The sequence below is a fragment of the Euprymna scolopes genome, chromosome 19 (assembly GCF_053919585.1).
Source record: "Euprymna scolopes isolate OS-2025 chromosome 19, ASM5391958v1, whole genome shotgun sequence".
Classification (NCBI taxonomy): Eukaryota; Metazoa; Mollusca; class Cephalopoda; order Sepiida; family Sepiolidae; genus Euprymna; species Euprymna scolopes.
The window spans coordinates 144,744,911-144,768,353 of NC_136500.1; positions in this window are offsets into that span (position 1 = coordinate 144,744,911).

Consider the following 23,443-nt stretch of genomic DNA (forward strand, 5'->3'; position numbering starts at 1 on the left):
CGAGTATGCACATGGCGCCAGTCAGTTAATCCTTTGATAAATGTAAAATTTTCTGAGTTGCTCAAAAACACTATGTATACTGAGCAAAGAAGCGAATGATTTTCCTTGTTGTAACACAACCAACATCTGTTTGAGCCATCTTTTCGAAAAAAAGACCTTTTGACAACTTAGTTGTCAGTTTTCTGATTTGGATGGTAATTCCAAAACAATAAATTTTCTTCACTACTGCACGGTTTCTTGAAGTAGAAAACTGGGGTTCCCTCTTTAATTTTAGATGCAACATTTTTTACAGCTGAAGACACCTTTTCTTCCTCAACCTTTTGCACTACTTCAGATGTTTTTTCTGCCACATGGTCATCTGCCGACTCAGCTGCGAATGAATCGATTGTCATTACATTAACTCCACAAGGTCCACTTTCGAAATGAGTGGCCTTATCATCTTCACTAATGTCTACAGTTACAATATTGGCTTTTTAAATAGATTTGAAAGGTTCTTGCACTTTGATGCACTCTCTTCCAACTTTCTCCTCTTTCAATCTTGCTCTTTTTCAGCACCTTCTTTTTTTTGGTTTCTTTTGACTTCTTTTCTCCATAATCTTTTACAGATGGAGACTCTTAAAAAAAAGATGTTAATTCAAAAACCTGAATATTTTTTTGAAAATAGCTTAAGCATACACATACGATATAATATTTCTACGTGTATCATTAAAACATGGCAATGTTTGAATGATGTCGTTAAGTCTGATTTTAGTCATGTGAAACTACTTTGAGCTTCACCATTCACTTATTTTGCAACTAAATTTTAAAAAATACACTTCATAGGTCACTTTTTCAGCTATATTTTGAAATAAAAATTTCAATTTTCGTTCATTAAAATAAAAATTATTATAAAATTAGTCATGCCCATTATTTAAAAGGGAGGAAATTTTTAACATTAATTAATAATAATTTAGTGATTAATTCTATAAATTTTTAATACTAATTAATAATTTAGTTATTAATTCTATAAATTTTAATACTAATTAATAATAATTTAGTAATTAATTCTATAAATTAAAACAAAATTCTTTCTTTAAAAAGTATTTGCAACGCAGTACAATAAATTTACTTTTGTATTCTAAGTTTGGACGATAAAACAGGGGAAACCTTTTTTTTCTTTATCAGTTAATTCTAGGCTAGGTCGACACATAGACACTTTATACTCGGCATATTATCTCTCAAATAAAATTGTTCTTATTCAATTTGAATTAGACACGAAATAAATTTTCTTAACGAGAGGCACCAAAAAAGATAGGGAAATTTTAACAAACCTTTGTTGAAAATTTCGTCTGGTAAATTTCAGATATTTCTCGGCAATTTTTCTATATTTTTTTCTTTTCTTTTCTTTATTAATTTCTTAATAACGAATTATAAAATTACTGAATTCTTTTACATTGGAAGTTTTCACCAACGGAGTTGTACATATACTTTTTCTATTCCTCGAATTCTGGGGGCTGGCTTCTTATCTATTTGATGAGTCAATTTCAGGACGTCGACTTCGTACAGAGAAAAAATGTGTCACTGACTTTTTCAATTCTAAAAATTCCCCTCGTGGTTTGATATTGGTGCTGACTAACCAATCTCTTTGATTTAGCCAATCAGGTTGTTCATTCTCTGATTTCTAAGAATAGATCAGTCCATGGCTTCAAATTCCAAGCCCCCCCACTCCGTTTTAAGTGGACTGAAAATTCTGAACTCTTTTTATTTATTCATTTTTCTACACTCGCCTGATTTTCTCTATAGGTAGTAATTTCAGCAGCAAGTGCTGTGCCTGCCTTGCCAATGGTATCCAGGTTAAAAGATAAATCCCTTTCTCCTCTTCTACTAAGACTGCTGACCAGCTCTCCTTCAGGTCTAGGACAACAGCATATTCTTTTCATTATTTTGACTCTTGATTGCGGATCTGTTGATATCTTATATGCTTTTACATAGAGTGATGTGGTTATCGATTGATTAGGTGTGTCTAACTGTGTCGGATATATACTAGAGAGTCAAAATAATGAAAAGAATATGCTGTTGTCACAACCCTAATATCAATATATAAATTTAACATTTAAAATCTTAGCTAAAAAATATTGACAATTTGTTAAATATCACAAAACAAATAGTATATGGCATATAAAAGAACACCTGAGAAAATTAATGTTTAAAAAATCCCAGGCAACGTTGAGTAAATACATTTAGTTATGTATAAAATTGAAGGAATAACTATAAAATGTCTGTCAATTAATAAACAAGTTGTTGACAAACTCTGAAATAATTATCTGAAAACAACAAAACACAAGACAAAAGCTTTTTTTAATATATTTTGTATGAGTGTGAGTATTAAACTAATCGAATTTTAAGTACATAATAGGTTTGTGGTAGTGTACATTTAAATACATCATGTTTTCGTGGAGTGTACATTTTAAATACATAATATGTTTGTGGTAGTGCACATTTTAAATACATCATGTGTTTGTGATAGTGTACATTTTAAATACATAATATGTTTGTGGTAGTGCACATTTTAAATACATCATGTGTTTGTGATAGTGTACATTTTAAATACATAATATGTTTGTGATAGTGTACATTTTAAATACATCATGTGTTTGTGGTAGTGTACATTTTAAATACATAATGTTTGTGGTAGTGTACATTTTAAATACATCATGTGTTTGTGGTAGTGTACATTTTAAATACATAATATGTTTGTGTTAGTGTACATTTTAAATACATAATATGTTTGTGGTAGTGTACATTTTAAATACATCATGTCTTTGTGGTAGTGTACATTTTAAATACATCATGTGTTTGTGGTAGTGTACATTTTAAATACATAATGTTTGTGGTAGTGTACATTTTGAATACATCATGTGTTTGTGGTAGTGTACATTTTGAATACATCATGTGTTTGTGGTAGTGTACATTTTAAATACATAATATGTTTGTGGTAGTGTACATTTTAAATACATCATGTCTTTGTGGTAGTGTACATTTTAAATACATAATATGTTTGTCGTAGTATACATTTTAAATACATAATATGTTTGTGATATTGTACATTTTAAATACATCATGTGTTTGTGGTAGTGTACATTTTAAATACATAATATGTTTGTGGTAGTGTACATTTTAAATACATCATGTGTTTGTGGTAGTGTACATTTTAAATACATCATGTGTTTGTGATAGTATACATTTAAAATACATAATATGTTTGTGGTAGTGTACATTTTAAATACATCATACGTTTGTGGTAGTGTACATTTTAAATACATAATATTTTTGTCGTAGTGTACATTTTAAATACATCATGTGTTTGTGGTAGTGTACATTTTAAATACATAATATATTTGTGATAGTGTACATTTTAAACACATAATGTTTTTGTGGTAGTATACATTTTAAATACATAATATGTTTGTGGTAGTGTACATTTTAAATACATCATGTGTTATTGGTAGTGTACATTTTAAATACATAATATGTTTGTGGTAGTGTATATTTTAAATATATAATGTGTTTGTGGTAGTGTACATTTAAAATACATAATATGTTTTTGGTAGTGTACATTTTAAATACATAATATGTTCGTGGTAGTGTACATTTTAAATATATAATGTGTGTGTGGTAGTGTACATTTTAAATATATAATGTGTTTGTGGTAGTGTACATTTTAAATATATAATGTGTTTGTGGTAGTGTACATTTTAAATATATAATGTGTTTGTGGTAGTGTACATTTTTAATATATAATGTGTTTGTGGTAGTACGCATTTTAAATACATAATACAAAAACTGGATCACTGCTCAACATTCAACATACTCCATTTCACATCCGACTCAGTTCAAACACCTGTAAAACAGAAACAACAACTAGTTCAGAGCTGTAATTCGCCACATAACCCGCAGAGATATAAATCATTGCACATGCAAAATTTCAGCTAGATCAGACAACTGGAAGTGGGTCATGGGCATTAATTATTGCACGCCCCTCGTAACATACGTCTGACATAGATACGTAAAACTCCAAACATTAACTTATCACTCTTGCAAAATATATCAATTTTACACTTAAATCCTTATAACTGCTGTCACAAATTTAATTTTTACATATCCTTAAGGCATGGTATGTTTTTTGAAATGTGCATTACCACAAATGTATTATGTATTGAAATGTGTACTACTACAACTATATTATTTATTTGAAATCTGTACTAACATAAACATATAATGTATTTGAACTGTATACCTCAACAAACATATTATGTATTTGAAATGTATACTACCACAAACATATTATGTATTTGAAATGTATACTACCACAAACATATTATGTATTCAAAATGTATACTACCACAAACATATTATGTATTCAAAATGTATACTACCACAAACATATTATGTATTTGAAATGTACACTACCACAAACATATTATGTATTTGAAATGTATACTACCACAAACACATTATGTATTGTAAATGTACACTACCACAAACATATTATGTATTTGAAATGTATACTACCACAAACATATTATGTATTTAAAATGTATACTAAGAGATGTCCTTTCAAACAGCCAGAAGATAATTATATTAAAATATAGGTCCTCTGTGTTTGTTGAATAATGAAAGTCTTGCTGAAACCGTTTTGCAATATAGTAGTGATATCTTTGCAACACCTCTATCCAAAGCACTGATTTCTACCTCCAATTCTAATGTACTAATTTCATATCTTCAAAACTTATGAACCAGACAACACAGTAGGAGCTGAAAATTGTTAGGTAACCCTGTCTTATCTAATGCACACAACATAGTGTATTATTATTACATGAAGGGAAAATTGATAGAATGGCTAAACACGTGTTGATGGAAAACAATAGACAAAGTTGTCGAAACTATTTCTGTCAAATTAAGGTTGGTTGGTCAATTTAGCGGCTGAGTTGTCAAATTAAGGTTGGTTGGTCAAACAGAATATGTCTGCGAAATCCTAATCATCCAATATTTGTCCATCACCTTAAAGGCAAGTCAATTTAGCAGCTGAGTTGCTAAAAACTCGATGGAAGCAACCGTTCTAGGGCAATAGCTCTTGACATATCAAAGGCCATTGATAGGGTATGGCATAAAGTTTTACTTCACAAAATCTCCAGCTATGGTAAAGCTGGAAATGTCTTCTCAATTATTAAATCATTTCTCTCTGATAGGTTGATAAGAGTAGTAGTTGATAGGCAGAAATCAGAAGCTCTCAGTATTAATGATGGAGGCCCTCAGGGGTTCATCCTGGGCCCAACTCTCTTCCTGATCTACATTAATGATCTTCCAAATCACATCCTTGCATTATTCATAGACATGCTGATGACACTACCGTCTCTGGTAGCATATTTAAGACTGTAAATGACCAAGTTCTCTCTGGTTCTCTCTCCTCTGATCTTGAGCATGTGGTACAATGGAGAAAGAAGTGGCTGGTTACTTTTAATGCATCTAAAACCAAGCTTTATCTTTACATCATCGACGCTCTCATGCCTATCAAGCATCAATTGAAATGAATAACTCTCATCTCAGAGAGGATCCATGTTTTGACAAGCTTCTGGGCTTGACATTTACTCTTGATCTGAAATGAAACACGCACATCAAATCTGTTGCCAAGGTCGCTGGAAAAATGATGGGATCCTTCTATCGATTACATAGATATCTCACAGCTTATGCAATTCTCTATCAATATAAGAGCCAGGTACATCCAACGACAGTAGTGTTGCCACATCTGGGCAAGAGCTGCTAGAAATACCTTATGCCTTGACAGAGTTCAAAATAAACTTTGTAGCCTCGTAGAATTTGCCATTTTCCTTTCCCTGCAGTCTTTATCACAGAAGAGATGTTGCGAGCCTGTCTCTACATCATTGTTATTTTCATGACAAGTGCTCCTCTGAGCTCCAATCTATGGTATCCCTCGCCAAACATTCATGATAAACACTCGTCTTACTGAAACCACTATTAATAATTCCCCCCACTCTTTATCTGTGCCTAAACCTAAACGTAGATTCCATGAACAAAGCTTCTTTCTTAGTTCCACAGGTGTGCAGTTCTGTCTTCTGTTTCTTCTGTTTGCCTGCTTTCCAACTGACTACAATATGGTCACCTTCAAGTCCAACGTAAATGAGCTGTTCTCCTTAAGTAATCCAATTTACCAATTTTAAACAACTAACAATTACTATGATATTGTCCCTTGGCTACTGTACACTCTTTAACTCTTATCCCCGAGTGACCTTGTGGTTTTTATAAGTGGTGACTCCTATGCAAAAAAAGCAGAAAAGAAATGATTAAAGATAAAACATTAAAATTCTAATAAAGTAAACAACTGTGGTTAAAATAATTTAGTGTTAAGCTGAATTATGTGTATATATCGCAACAATATCCAATGCATATGCTAATGTGAGCTTTATAGACGTCTTGAATACTCTCAGTTAAGTAATTTTATAGTAGTGTTTAGCAAAGCCCACCTTTTTAGAAGTCTTTTTAATGGTTTCAAATTATTAGTATATTAAAAAAAATTCCTACAAATATTAAGACAGGCGAAGCTTAAACAAACTGATAATTTAAATATCTGTAGTTATAAATAATTTTATATTCCGATGATTGAACATATATTTACTCAAACTAACCTGTGATAGACTAATATGATTAGTAAATTGACAAATATATGAGAAAAAAAACGAAGCATATAAGCAAAAAACGTATAAAATTTCACTGTAGCTTTTTAATAAATTAGTATCTTTTGGAAGCACTAAACAATCACACATTAAGAAAATGGTTAAATATTTTTGATAACTTTGCATATTCAGATATCAATTATATATATGGAATACAATGATGTGTATGCAATAAATACTTTTTGATAAATTTATTGTTACATTAATATAATATATTATATATATATATATATATATATATATATATATATATATATATATATATGCGCTTGTGTTTCTCTTCTTACTATGATGGAAGTCATAAAAAACTGTTAGATAGAATTTCAACTAGACATGTTAAGCAGAATATTTAACGACTTTTCAGATGAAATGAATTCTCAATGTTGTGAGTTTAATGCGATATTTATAATAATAAACAAACAGAATACTAATATATGAATGCAAATACTAAAACTATTGAATTTCATTATTTTTTTCAGATTTTTTTCCTTATTTAACACAATTATTGAATTCCAATGGAGTATGATTTTCTTTAAACATTATACTATGAACAATCATCACTTATGTGGCAGACTACACTGAGCTTTGTGAGAACATTTCTTATACTGGACACAACTGTTTAATGAATTTTGTGAAATAGTGGTAAATACTGAACCCATCTTAAAGGTAATAATAATTTTTGTGTAATATGTGTTTAATGTTCAAAAAATTTGAAACGTAATAAGAGATCGAATCACAAAAAAGTATGTGGCGTTTGAAACTGCAATATGTTCTATAGTACCGGAAACTATAGTAACAAAAACTGTAGCACTAAAATAAACTCATAGAAAAGTAACAACTCAGCATTTAAAAAAGATCTCTCAGTTGGAATATATGAGACCATGGCTTAATCTTTAGCATCTAGTAGAAGGATCCATTCTCAGCTTGAACAAACTGACAAGAAATTGAAATAGAAAAGAGAAAAGCAATTTTCCTGTAAAGTGTGGATATTCTTGATTGAAAAATCACAGTGAGGAATATGAGAACTCAGTGGGAAAAGCTGCATACTTGATTAAATATATCAGAATTCATGCTGGAAAAAATCACATTCTTGTGTAGTGAGTCGATATACTTGTTCTAAAAATCATATATAAAAACACATTGGGAACTTGAATGCCTACTAGACACTATCCCCACGTGTCTAAAATCCCTCTGTACAAGGGTTTGCCAGAACTTGACATGAGAATATATTTCCCTAGAAAAAAACCCTGAACAAATATTCAAAATCACATAGTATTAGCTGCCCAAATAAGATCTCCCCTCTAAAGCTAACCCACATTAGCTTTTACAAAGAATGGTGCACCTTCTCCATGTGATGTTACCTCACGTAATAGAACGAATCTGACTACTACACCAGACTAAACCACAAGGAATGATGCATCTTCTTCAAGTGATGTTGCCTATAGTAACACCAAATTAGATGCAGTCTTGTCCTGGAATCTAGTAAATCTAAGAGACCACAAGAACAATATACTATTACGTATTTACTTGGAGACGTAAAGGAGATTTAATGAATTATTCGAATATCTATGTATTTTATATAAATATCAAGTGTTAGCTCCAGAAAAGTCCCTTTGATTTTTTTTTGCGACAGAAGTAAAATGAAAGTAAACAGGAAAAAGCAAAATATTTGTGAAGTTTGTGGATATTCTTGTTCTAAAAAATCAGATTTAGGTAAACATATGAAAACTCACACTGGAGAAAAGCCACATTCTTGTGAAGTGTGTGGATATTCTTCTTCTAGAAAATCATCTTTAGTTAGCCATATAAGAACTCACACTGGAGAAAAGCCGCATTTTTGTAAAGTGTGTGGATATGCCTGTTCTGAAAAATCAGACTTACTGATACATATAAGAACTCACACTGGGGAAAAGCCATATTCTTGTGAGGTTTGTGGACATTCTTGTTCTAAAAAATCATCGTTAGCAATACATATGAGAACTCACACTGGGGAAAAGCCACATTCTTGTGAAGTGTGTGGATATTCTTGTTCTCAAAAAGTAAGGTTAGTGACACATATGAGAACTCACACTGGGGAAAAACCACATTCTTGTGAAGTGTGTGGGTATTCTTGTTCTCAAAAATACAGATTAGTGACGCATATGAGAACTCACACTGGGGATAAGCCACATTCTTGTGAAGTGTGTGGATATTCGTGTTCTAAAAAATCATCGCTAGTGACACATATGAGAACTCACACTGGAGAAAAGCCATATTCTTGTGAAGTGTGTGGATATTCGTGTTCTAAAAAATCATCGCTAGTGACACATATGAGAACTCACACTGGAGAAAAGCCATATTCTTGTGAAGTGTGTGGATATTCGTGTTCTCAAAAATCAAGATTAACGACACATATGAGAACTCACACTGGGGAAAAGCCACATTCTTGTGAAGTGTGTGGATATTCGTGTTCTCAAAAATCCTATTTGGTGACACATGTCAGAAGTCACACTGGGGAAAAGCCATATGCTTGCAGTTTATGTAGTTATTCTTGTTCTCAGAAATCAGACTTACTGAAACATATGAAAACTCACACTGGTAAACCAAAATGAAAGATATATTACAATGTATAAAAATGGTAAATTGGGGAGAGGAAAATTATGTTCTCAATTTCTTTACTAACTCAGGGTTTAGGGAATAAAGAACATAAATGGAACATTCGAACATCTCATATAGAGTTCAAGTGTTTGACCCAGGTTGTGTACCCCTTGATTTCTGAAAACTCTGACTGAAGTAAAATAAAACAAAAAAGTAAAGTGCAAAGTATATGGATATAATTGTTTTCAAAATCAGATTTAGTGACATATATGATAACTCACTCTGGTGAAAGCAAATACCTTCACTGGAAGATATGTAAGAAACTCAACATTCAGTGTAGTAAAAAATCCTGGGAACATATACCCGAACGAACAGTTGGGAATGACAACTACACTATTCACTATGACTACATAATCCCTACTGCTACATATCTAGAAAACGCAGCTGTTAAACCAGATATAGTGATTTGGGACAGAGCAAACAAAAAAGCGACCGTAATAGAGGTCAGTGTACCCAATGATACAGGGTTTAACAGAGCTGAGAGGGAAAAGATAACAAAGTATCAAGGACTTATGTATGATATGAAACGAAATTGGAAATTAAAAGACGTTTCAATTAAACCAGTCATCATTGGAGCAACTGGGCTTATGAAAAAGATCTTTAAAAAGTACATAGCAAGCATACCCGGTGAACCAAGTGCAAGTGAAATACAAACGATTGCACTGAAAGCAACGGCTAGAATCCTAAAAAGATCTCTTGCTGGACTCACTAAAATAGGGGTAAATGTCAGACATCTGGTTGGATGTCCCATCTCCTAGAAGAAAAAGTTTAAGAAAAATGAAAAAAAAGGGAAAAACCACATACATGTGAAAGCAACCAGATATTGTAATATGGAACAAGCCTGAAAGAACTGCACTCATTTTTGATGTCACAGTCCCAAATGATGTTGGCCTTGATAGAACGGAATGGGAAAAAATGACAAAATATTAAGACGTAAATGTCATCTAAAAACGATATTGTCTTTGAAAGAAAGAAACATACCGATTCTGATAAGAACAACTGGTTTCATAAAACAAAGAATCTTCAGAAATACTTAGAAGCAATCCCTGAAAGACCAAGCTGTAACAATATAAAAATAGCAACCATAAAGGGAACATCATTTATCTTAAGAGTCCTCCAATATAAATTTAAATTATAAGAGAATCAAGTGTTGTCCCAAGATGGGAGTCCCTTGATATCATAAAACTTACTGATGTAAAATCAATAGTGAAAAGTCATACTCTTGCACAATGTTTGAATATTCTTGTTTTTTATCAAGTTTCTTGATACATGTGCGAAAACACAAGTAAATGCAAAATATATGTATAGTTATATTGTAAGAATTTTCATTTTCTTTCGTCTTCAAGTCCAATGTAAACAAGTTCTTAATGAGCCATCCCCTTAAGTAATCCAATTTTTCCAAATTTCCACTACTAACAATTATTATGACAATGTTCCATTAACCACTGTACGCCTATTAAACCACATTCTCGAGTGGCCTATGGGCCTTGGTAAGTGGTAGCTCCTTTATAAAAAAAATACAGCTAAATCTACTGTCTCCCTACTTATTGTTGCAAATGCTATGCAATATTTAATCATTTGAAAGAGAAGAATGTTATAAAATAATATATAACAGTTGAAATTGAGTTCAGCAAAACAAAGAACGTTTGAATGCAAGTTAATCAAAATAAAATTTTTGCACATAGTTTTTAAAGAGTAAAAATACACTTTAAAATAAGGAATACGATTACTTGATTGGTGGCATAAGAGAATGAACAAAGAAACACCTTCTCATATAACAGTTACTAAGAGAGTTAGTCAATCTGAGTTTGCAAGTAAATGTGGATAGAGATTTTGTTTGTGATTCGTTAAAGCAGATTGATCAACTAGGAAAGATGGAGTAAATAAAGAGAATTATAACTCAGGGGGAAATCACAGACCCAAAATAAAGCTATATGAAGATACAGCTTAGTGTTATATAGCTTTGTTGTGAGGAATATATATTCTGTGTAGTGTGACAATTACTAACAGACAAGGGACAAAAAGATCAGATATATTTCTTTTTTGTATCGTGTAAAAGATGTCTATTCATCATGTTTAAAGAACAGTCTTGCATACCTTATTTGTCGCGGATGTGAACAATGTTAATATAAATATACACCTATGAACTGAAGACAATAGACGCTGTATACTAACAAAACAAAAGAACATTATACATGCATCAAAAGACATATTTACATTAATATTATTATGAAGACGCGATACAACCTGAAAGATATATATGCGCATTAAAACTATATCTATACGCAACAGTATCCTACAGCACATCTGATTAAGTTACTGACGTCAATATTAAAAACTGCCAACAGAACTAAAACAAAAGAGTCAGCCACTTGCTTCTACGTTTTACTATTTACTCTAATAATAAAACTGTTGTTGGGTACAAACCACCTTTATTTGAGTACTAAATGGAATCAACCAGTCCTATGAATAACACTGGTTTCAGAAACTAAACGTAGACATTCATACCATGTTTAACCGCATGCTACGAACACATTCCTCTAATACCACTTTAGTGGCTCCTGTATTCTTTATGATAAATACATATTATATTTTATACACTTTACACTACTTGTGGTTTCTTTCATTTGTAACCCCTAGCATTGGTCTACAAAAAAAACATAGCAACTATTCATTTTCTAAATTTAACATAAGATAACATTTTCAGTAGAGATTAAAGCTAAACTTACCCTTACTTGTTTTTTTTTTTTTTTATTACATTTTCACCCCAAACAAGGCACATTACAACTTTGGTGTAGGGGCTACTATCAGGGGCAGCAACTACTGGGGCACTATGTTGGGATTTGGGCAGCAAGATGTCGGTTCACGTTACACTTGAACTTCTGCATGTCAGTACAGTTAGGGAAGCAAGGACCTGGAATGGAATTCCAGAGTCTAGTGGTTCTGGGGAAGAAACTACTGGAGTAGAAAGATCTTTTACATCTAGGGATCTCTACTGTATGGGGGTGGGATTTAGCTGCCTGTCACAAATGTCTGCAGTTCGTCAGAGCATTCACCATTAAGATGCATGTAGAACAGGCAGAGGGATGCAACGTTTCGTCGATGGGACAGAGGCTGAAGCTTAGATGCCAGTTCAGGGCCTATCAGATTGGCGACCTTCTTTTGAACCTTGTCTAGGAGCAAGAGACTAGCAGCAGATGCACCAGCCCAAATGTGACAACAATACTCCATACATGGGCGAATGGTGGCCTTATAGAGGTACAGGATACTTTCAGGTGTCAGTAGTTTTCTAGCAGGGTAGAGAGAGCTCACCTTTTCCGCAGCACGCCAGGCAATGTTTTCAGTATAATTGTTCCAACTCATGTTTCTTGTGAACGTTAGGCCAAGCAGTTTGAAAGATGTACTCTCATACAGGGAGTCGTTGGCCATTGCTATTGGTGGCAGAGAAGGTCTCTTGTAATTATTGAAGGAAACCAGTTTAGTCTTGGCAGCATTGAATGTGACCATCCATTTATGTCCCCATTCCACTACAGATTGGAGGTCATCCTCTAGTGTTTTTGCCATTTCTTTAGTTATGTGTTCATTTGTTTTCCTGTCATGCCTGTTATAGAGTGTGGCGTCATCAGCATATATACCCATCTCAGAGGCAGTTTTGTCGGGGAGGTCATTAATAAATATTAGGAACAATAGAGGTCCAAGGATAGACCCCTGAGGCACTCCCACATTTATATCACACTGTTTAGATGTACGACTGTTGAGGACAACCTGGATTTTTCTCTTATCTAAGAAGGATTTAATTATGTTAAGTATTCTACCAGTGATACCGTATGATTTAATTTTCCTAAGGAGACCCTCATGCCATACCCTGTCAAAAGCCTTAGATATATCTAGAGCTATAGCTCTGCCCTCCCCCGCTTTGTCCAGTGAATGTAATTGAATTAGCTTAAATTGTACTTTTTTCTAATTGAGAGTTACTTTTAACTTTATCACAAACCAATGCTGCCAACATGAAATCTAGCATTTACAAACAGGCTTAATGCCGACCAGAACAAAAATATTTCAGAAGTCTAACTAATTTTTTCTGCCTATAAATATGCTACTTCATAAATGTGAGGGTGCTAAAAATCTTAGTTAAAAAATATTCACCATCTGATCTATTTAATACCTAGGAGAATGTGATATTTGTAATATATAAAGGGCCTTCATCAAATTCTCACATGGGAAATATTCTTAAAAAAATTTACATGTATTCATTAAATGAAGAAAGCTGTCTTTTTGTATAGTGTACGAGCCTTTTTCAAGTCTCACACAAAAACACACATTCACATTTCAAGCTATGTCATATGCATACGTGTACACAAACATACGCGCCCACGTCACACATGTACACATATTCACGTTCGCGTACATACACTCACATGGTATGTACTCACATGCACACACGAATGCACACATGGACGACGTCACTTCTGCTTTCTGGGGAAATATACACATGCACAAAACACCACCGGAAACGAGTATAAAACAAAGGGACAAGCTGTTTCTAACCCTTTTAGAACCAACTCTCAACCAGAGAGGTTGGGCTAACCAGCTGCCTCCCGAAAGGGAGGCGCACACTCGCGTGCGTCAACACCCCTGCAACTATGTATGGGGCACGAGCTAACAGACCGCATGTACACATTCACACTCTTTCTCTCTCTATCTACTACTGTTCCCTGAGAACACCTTTGCATAGCTTACTACTAACTGATGTCAACTCTCATATCTTCTTCTTTGTCTACACGCTGGACTATCATTCTCAATTTTCACTACAACACTTATTTCTCTTCCCACGCGCGAACAAACGATAGTGACCCGAACTTGAAATGAAAACACATTTCCTTTTCTTGCTACAACACCAGTCGTGCAACGAACATTGGTTACATACGCGCGGACATGAACACATGTTATAACTAAAACGTTCATTCTTTCAACAGCAAATAAACGACGTTTATCTTATCCATCAATTGAGTCTTTGTTTCCTTCAATTCCATTCGTTTCATTATTCTTTTGTAACGGGATTGGGGTATTTATATATCCTAGTCCCCTACAATAGATGTTACATTATTGATTGGCCATGTGGCTACATCAACAGTCTTTGCATAAAAATCAGGAAAATGCTGTCCCTACTAATATACAATGCAATCCTAATCTGTACTTTATATAAAGAGAAGGTAGTTTGGGCCTAAAAGAATCCTTGGATATAAATTTATCTCAGCGGATCAAGTGGTACAGAGGAACCCATAATATATTTGCCTTTACAGTTAATATATATTAGTGTTCCAAATTAGAACACATTAGAGAGAAACTGTCTCATTAAATATTTTTAAATTATAGTTTGATCTGCTGGACAGAGAACGTTGGTAGAGATAAGTGTTAAGCGATTCATTAATGTTTACGTATATTTACTTTGTAATGAAGTCTGGATCAATTCAGAAAATAAGAAAATTGAATGAAATAACCGTATTTATATTGAGATCTATAACTTAATGATAATAAATTGCTTATGACTGCTATTGTTTATATTAAACTGAAAGAGTATTTTGTGTAAATTATATTCACTATTTTTTATCAAACATTTTATATAACCATTAAAATATGTGACGTTTAAGTAATTTAAATAATATTGAACACACTTTGTAAATTCAATATTCTTATTATTTGATAAAATATTACAGCACTGTAATTCTTTATGACTCGAATTTTTTTTTCACAAACACCACACATTTATTCAAGTTTCTGATGGAGGTAATCGATATTTGTAATGACCCCTAGCTACCAATGACAGCCTCATTCAATGTTTGTAATTTTTTGTTTTGTTAACTTCCCATTCAGTTTTCATTTATTTTCATTTGAATAATCTTAATGAAATGGTTTTATTTACTTAAAAATTTTGTTCTTTTACGTGATTTGAATTTTATTTTTTCATTTAATCTTAATTATTGCTATCAGATTATCAATTTTTTTTTATTAATATAGATTTCTTAGTTGTTTATTTGCTACGTTCGTGTCCATTGTTTTGTAAAATATATATCAGTTTGTATTGCAGTAAAAATGTTTATTTTTTGTGTGTGAATATATATATATATATATATATATATATATATATATATATATATATATATACGAGCATGAGTGTCCAGCGTTGCCCGGGTGTTTGGAGATGTATATTGAGCAAAACATAAGTGGTAGTATGATGGGAGGCTCGATCCCGTACCTCAAAGAGGAAAAGAATGCGGGAAAAACGTGACGTCTTGGCTGTTTAAACACCGCCAAACCGGAAGTTGCGTAGGTTTTACTTAAGGCAGATTTGCATACATACATACATACATACATACATACATACATACATTTATATATTAGTAACTCCAATTTTCGACCGCAACCGATTAAAAGATTGCCCTATCTCTGAATACCCTTTATGTAAAATTTCAAATATGTAGAAAAAATTGCCAAAGTAATTATTTTGTTATGGCATTTAGTTATTCTCAACACAATGTCCTTAGAAAGTCCCACGTAGGAAAGTAGTTTATGTCTTGAACAAAAATCGACTTTATATCAACATGACAACATTATACATGTTGCTATAACTTATTCATCTAATTTTGCCATCGTCTGAAGACACATTCTTGTGTTTAATCGCAACTTTCCACCAATATGGAACCATGCATGACGCTAAAACTTCAGGACACAAACTTTTATATAGAAAATAAGAAATTGCGAAAATGATGAAACATAAAATAAAGAATATATAAAAGACATATGAGAAAAACTCATTTTTATTTGCATTCCTTTGTTATCTAGTGGAATTTTGGTGACATGTGGATGAATGAATGCATATATATATATATATATATATATATATATATATATATATATGTACTACATAATGCATATATATACTACATAATGCATATATATACTACATAATGCATATATGTACTACATAATGCATATATGTACTACATAATGCATATATGTACTACATAATGCGTATATATACTACATAATGCATATATATACTACATAATACATATATATATACTACATAATACATATAAATACGACATAATACATATATATATATATATATATTGCATAATACATATATATACTGCATAATATATATTGCATAATATATATATATATATTACATAATATATATATGGCATAATATATATATATATACATATATATATATATGAGCAAACAGTTAATGAAATATATTAAAAAACACTTTGAAATGAGTTAAAAACATATTTAATCTGAAAAGGAAACACTAGATAAATGGATAGTCCTTAATCCGTGGAGTTTCGAAGAAATACTCTCCTTCTCATCAGAGGGTAGGAATTAGCAAAATGCGGGATCGGATTTTGCATGCAGAAGTATTTGATGAAACAACAAATAAGTCAAAGATCTTACTTAAAAACAAAATATATATTTCATATCGTCGGGTTTAATCCAGCTCAACAATCATATATATATTGCACAATATATAATGCATATTTATATATATTGTAGATTTATATATATATTGTATGATATATATACTTCCTAATATATATACTGTATAATATATATATATACTACTGCATAATATATATATATATGTATATTGAATAATATATATATATATATATATATATATATATACACATATGTTATGAGGTATACATACAAGGTGAAATAAAAAATGTTACGAAAAAGAAAAAATGTATTTTTTTGAATTACAACAAAGTTTTGTACTATACATAATATATATATGACTGCAAATTCTGTGGACAGAGCCATGACAAAGGAAAGTGTCAGGCTTATGGACTCACATGTGCTATCTGCTTAAAACGCAAGCATATTGCCAAAGTATGCCAATCACAGCCACAACCCACCTCATCACAACAGCAAAATAACTCCTCAGCGAACTGCAAAGGTGCGCTATGTGGAAACAGAAGCAGTCAGCAGTGACGAAAGCATTTATGCCCTGAGAAGTCTCACAGCCCGCAAACACTATCAGGCAGACGTTTGCAACCCCACTCCAGGAGACGGCACAAAAACCTTATGCAAATTGCAAAATGACACTGGGGCCAGCTGCAGTACCTTGACTTTTGCTGACTACAAACGCATTACTAAAGCACCGCTACAACTGTCTATCACAAAGTTGAAGCTGTATGACTCTATACTTCAACCTTTAGGCTCAATAACACTCCACTGTGAAGTGAAGGGAATAAAAATCGTAACCTTCCAAGTCGAGGATAGCAACTCACCATCACTACTTTCTGGGCGGCCTAGCTCTGCACTGAAGTTCATAGCTTTTAATACAGAATAATAATAATAATAATAATAATAATAATAATAATAATATTATTATTATTATAATCATAATAATAATAATTATTATTATAATTATAATTATTATAATAATTATAATTATAATAATAATAATAAAATTAGCTCCACATTATCTTGTCATTTAATTACCCCCTCACACACACGTTTCTGCGAGTCTAAAAACAAGCGTAGTCGCCAAGTTACATTTATATATGTGTTGCGGGGCCGGTCGTCCAGAGACAATCGACCCAACAACTAACAAGGTAGACACAGGTAAAAAGTAAACAGCAAGAAAGGCAAACAAGAATGACAAACACAAGTTGTTTGGTTTTAGACAAGGGTGTTGCGAGGCCATATCAAGCATATTCACGACATAGTTATAAGGAAAACCATTATACCAGTATATATATAAAACTACATCATTTATTTAATACAAAACAAAGCAAAAGTCATACATTGGTGAAATAATTTGGTAGTCACGTCAGGACGTGTGATAGTGGCTTGTACGTGTTTACCTCTGTTGAAGCGTGCACAAATAGAGGTTATAGTTCATATTTTATATGAGCGATATATAGCTTAATTATAACTGTCTTGGATTGTTCATACTGTATTAGCATGTAAGCATCTTAAAAGTAACATTGTTTATACAAAAAATATGCAAGCCTACCTCACATTTCTGTTTGCTGCTCTTTGAGTGCATGCTTTTCAAACATGTGGGTTTATACGTGTGCGCTGCTTGGTGTCAAGCAAAAAAGAGGGAGAGAAAAAAGGAAATGGAAGACTATGTCAGAGATCACAGGAAATGCATGCATATCAAAGTTATGCGATGTTTGCGCGTGTGTGCTACTACACACAGCTTGTTCTGTGTCTGTGTGTTTGATCTAGACAAAACAAATTGGTATAAACGGCTTACTACAAGGGTTTGCCTTTTATTTGCAAAGGAAGCGAAAAATCGCTTGATCTGGATGCTGGTTGCCTGGAAGGTTGCACGTCACTGGAGGCTAAGGTCTGGAGGTCTGGAACAGGTACTCTAGACGTAGCATGGTTCAGGGTTGCTTGCTGGGTCTGGAACAATCGGCTGGACGTCAGGGCAATCCGGAACGGATGGTGGATACTGAGAACGCGGGGGTCAGTGTTAAGGAATGGATGACACTGAGAACGGAGGATCAGCATTAAGGAGTGAAGAGAAACAGTGAAGGTGACGAACAAAGAAAAATGGAGATGGTGATTTTGAAACTGCGACAAGGCCCTCATTTGAGGACACTATTCCAGATCTCACATCCGCGAGTCCATTCACTCAGGAACTACGCCATAAAATGGCCCAACTAAAGTACTCACCACCCAGGCAACCGTCATCAACAGTCCACGTCCCACATCAGCTACAGGACTGTGAGTTCATTTTCATCAGAAATGATGGGCTAAAGAGACTTCTGACACCAACATACCAGGGACCCTTTAAAGTCTTGAAATGCTCAGACACCATTCAGACAGACACCATTTCCATCGACAGAGCCAAGCCAGCATTTCTGGAAAAAACACCGGCAGGGACAGATCTCATCTCGACCTATCCAGACACCACACCCGTCCCACCAACCATGCCGTCACAGTCAGCAATTCAAGAGGTACATCCAACTCCAGAAGGGTCCATTCCCCGTCGAGGAAGAAAGGTTACCTTCCCAAGCAAATACAAGACATATATTTATTATTAATTGATAATGATCAATTATTCAGGGAGAGGGTCTTGTCACGGTTTCATCAGCAACGTCGCTACGCATGTCGGAATTTAAATATATCAACAAAACAAGTAAGTGACTTTTAGACGAAATTAATTTAAATAGAATCAACAAACTCACACTCCACTTTTGATTGCATAAATTTCGTCCTAGAATTAATTAGAGTCGTTTGTTTGTTTCCTTGGGAGCGACATCACTAACATCATACTGGTCAAATAAATATAACTTGTTTTGGCCAAGTCAGGCTAACTCGGCTGGGGATTAAGAGGAGGCTCCCAAAACGACGTCTGGCGCTACCAGTCACATCGACCGAATCCACCAGCACTGAAAGATTCCAGCAGCAGCAGCAGCAACAGCAGCCGTCCAAGTAGCAGTTCAAACAGCCTTTATCAGGGTTAATAAGTTTTTTCACAAATGTGATTCACTACTGCTTTCTTCCTGAAAACCCCCAAGCAGCGAACATCACTCCCAGTCTCCAGCGCTTCCAGTTCACTCCAGCGGCTTCCTGCTCATTCCTGCAGCCTTTTCAGCCCTTGGTGCCTCCAGCTCGTTTCAGCACCTCCAGCTTCCTCCTGCAGCTTTCCTACACCTCGCTCCTCCAGCCTGCAACCCTGCTCCTCCAGCCTGCAACCTCGCTTGCACCTCGCTCCTCCGGCCTGCAACCTCACTTGCTCCTTACTCCTCCGGACTGCAACCTCTCTTATACCTCGCACCTCTGGTTTGCTAACTCACTCGCACCTTTTTCCTCCGGTCTACAACCTCGCTCGCACCCGGCTCCCTACCGACCGTCCGTTCCTTAACACTGATCCTCCATTCTCAGTGTCGTCCATTCCCTAACACTGATCCTCCGTTCTCAGTTTCATTTGTTCCGGATCGCCCTGACGTCTAGCCAATTGCGTCCTTTGTTTAAGGGGGGAAGAGTGAAGAGAAACAGTGAGGGTGACGAACAAAGAAAAACAAAGCAAAATGGAGACTGTGACTTTGAAACCGCGACATATGAAACATGCGGATAAATATTTGTAATGCCGTGAAAATGCTGGCCCCAATTTTAAATGTGATATTCGTTTTCAGCACACCCAAAAACCTCTAGAGAAGATTTAAAGGTAGGTTGTGCGTTAATTAATAATTAATTCATTTTTTTTGTTTTATTTTTGTCCTCTCCCCACCCCAAAAAACAGCGTCATTTAACCCCTAAAAAAATGAAGATCTACTTAAACGGCCTTTATGAATAATATGAAAAGAGAAATTTGGTATTTACCCGCTCCCGCCACGAAAATAAAGTTTATCAAGTAATTTTATGTTTTAAACCCCACCCCCATCTCCATCCTTACAATACTAAAATTTTAATTAAATATATCGCTATTTTATGTTTCAAATGTAATTCTCCCCCCTCCCCCAAATTGTCATGTTTTACAGTTAAGTTCTGGCAAAGTTCGACAACTCTAAAAGGGTTACATCAGTATTTTACACCATCAAATCACGAATATTACGAATTATTAGTTAAAATAAAAAATATTATTAAATTTTTAAAATAAAGAAAATGCAATTAATATAAAAAAATATTTTAATATTGGAAGTAATCACTTGATTAAATAAAGTAAACGAACAAAATATACATTTTTATATATTTATAATTATTTATTTAACAGCAAAATGAAAAAAGTTTTAGAAAGTGTATTATTGTCTTAACAGAAAAACGAACAAAATAAAATCTGAAGTAATGAACCACATAACAAAATATAAATTTATACAAAATAAAACAACTTTGAAAATTAAACATTTCTTAAAACGTGTTTGTATTATGCTTTTAATAATCCGTGGAAATAAGTGTCTTATCTCGCACCGTTTCCACAACTCTTCTATTAGATGGGAATGGAACAAATTTTCATTAGTCGCTACCATCCTCATCTTCCTTTTCACATGTGACCAGAATTCCTCCACAGTTTATTAAATATTAATTACATATTTGACGGTGTAAAATACTGATGTGACCCTTCTAGAGTTGTCGAACTTTGCCGGGACTTAACTACAAGACTGCCGGCAAACATGACAAAATTTCTGCCTGTTTGCCGACCTTCCACACTCTCCCCACGCACGCCAATTCTACGGTGACATGTCTTGTTGAACGCTAAGTGGCCAAGAAGTGAGTGATCACTTTACGTTAAATTTATATGGAAAAATGATCTCCCACTCTAAAATGCTATTTATTTATTATGATTTTTTCCCAAAAAAAAAACTTCTCTTTTCATATTATTCATAAAGGTCTTTTAAACGTATTAGGCAAAAAAACAAAAAGAAAGTAGATATTCATTTTTTTTTTTTTTTTTTTTTTTAGGTGTTGTTGAACCATGCTGGGCCCCAGCATAACTTGTAAAAATTGACCGTTTAATCGTTATTCGCTGGGTTCTGGTTGTATGTTTAACAGGAGAGCTCATTATCAGATTTCCGACTGAAATCACGAGAGAAGTTTAACTGCAAAGTGCATCGGGTGTGGTAACAACAAGTTTCATAATGTAATAATTAGGTTATAGTTTATTTCCCAAATCTATTTTGTCATTTGTTGACTAACTTCACCGTATGTGCAATTCCTTCCTTTTATTTGAGTTGTTTATGTGAAATATTCAGTTTCACAATTTTTAGGCAGTCTTCTTGCAGTTAAGTTCGACAACTCTAGAAGGGTCGCATCAGTATTTACACCGTCAAATCACGTGTTATTTTGTTAAGAAAATTAGGTGCAAGTCTATAAATGGGCCACAAGTAATATTTGTTACTATAAGAATCTGAAAAAAATCTTTATAATGTACGTACTTGTCACTGCATGAAAATGTCATATTCCAAAAATTACGTAAATCGATCAAGTAGTTTTTTTTTTATTTAAGAAAATCAAATATTATCCGACGTATTATCGAAGTTTCGCCATTCCGCCATCTTGTTTGAGAGATAACGCCACTAACGACACCTAGCGGATATATAGGTCAACAAGGGCAGAACATGCAGACCATCGAATATTTTATCAATCAGGTAGTTTGTTTTTTGTTTTTTTTAAGAAAATCAATTTTTTTTTAAAGAAAAAACAAATTTTACGCTTTTTAGGGATAATAAATAAATAAATTGATTTCTTTTAATAAAGAGAATGTGTCTTTTAATAAAGAGAATGTGGAGGGCAGACCATCGACTATTTTTAGTTTTTTTTTTGTTTTTTTTTTCGTAAATGATTGATAAAATATTCGATGGTCTGCATGTTCTGCCCTTGTTGACCTATATATCCGCTAGGTGTCGTTAGTGGCATTATCTCTCAAACAAGATGGCGGAATGGCGAAACTTCGATAATACGTCCGATAATATTTGATTTTCTTAAATAAAAAAAACTACCTGATCGATTTACGTAATTTTTGGAATATGACATTTTCATGCGGTGACAAGTACGAACATTATAAAGATTTTTTTCAGATTCTTATAGTAACAAATATTACCTGTGGCCCATTTACAGACTTGCGCCGAAAATTATATTGAACGAATTCAAAGTAAGCACTTGATTAAATAAAGTAAACGAACAAAATATACATTTTTATATATTTATAACTATTTATTTAACAGAAAAAAAGAAACAATTTTTAGAAATTGTATTATTGTCTAAACAGAACAAAATATTTTTTAAAAAAAACTGAAACTTTGTCGTGCAAAGCGTAAAACTTGAAATAAAATATTTTAAAATATCTAAATATTTAAAAAGTATTTGAAAGCATTAATAATTTGTAATATCGTGATTTGACGGTGTAAATACTGATGTGACCCTTCTAGAGTTGTCGAACTTACTTTCGAATTCGCCGGGCTTACTGCCATTTTTATATGTGAGGATTATTTGGATTTTGGATGTTAACATTTGTTCGACTAATACAAATAATAATGTAACGTTCGGTCTTAAAAATAAACCTGATTGTTATATCTTCATGTTATTTTTTAATGAACTGGACACAC